Genomic DNA, 601 nt, shown 5'->3' with positions numbered 1-601 from the left:
ACATTCACATGCAACATACTTCTATGTTTGCTGTGGAATATCCCTTTAAGGCAGGTCTGTTCATACTGCCAACACTGCACTTTCCACAACAGTCTCATGATTTAGCATTTAGCCCCATGAACCTGAGGCGGTGGAATAAAATGTTTGTTCAGCTGCGAATGCAGCGAAAGGAATGCTGTTTGTCTGCAAAGCTACCATGGGCCAAAAAATTCCCCACAAAGGATGACTTTTGGATGGCCCAGATGGATAAAGTCAAGTAGAGGTCTCTAAATAGAAAGGAAATTGGGTCAAAATGGCGTCCTGATTCAAATCTAGGATTTGTTGATGTGGTTTAAACACAATTCCGCTTCCATGAGTAACTGGCTATGATATGATTTTCTTAGCTCCAAGTCATCTATCATTAAACATTAAATAATTTTCATTGGGTAAGACGGAAGTACGTACTGCTTCACAGACTTCTACGTTATTTTTTTTCTCCCCCATTATTGTATATCTTACTGATAAATATGTATTAAGCTACCTTCTCTGTTATGCTAACCATTGCATGTGTTTTCAGGTCTGTTTCACGAGGAGTGAAAGAAAATTCAGCTCAGATTTTTTT

The sequence above is a fragment of the Ictalurus punctatus genome, chromosome 1 (assembly GCF_001660625.3).
Source record: "Ictalurus punctatus breed USDA103 chromosome 1, Coco_2.0, whole genome shotgun sequence".
Lineage (NCBI taxonomy): Eukaryota > Metazoa > Chordata > Actinopteri > Siluriformes > Ictaluridae > Ictalurus > Ictalurus punctatus.
Note: the sequence above shows the minus strand (reverse complement) of the source record.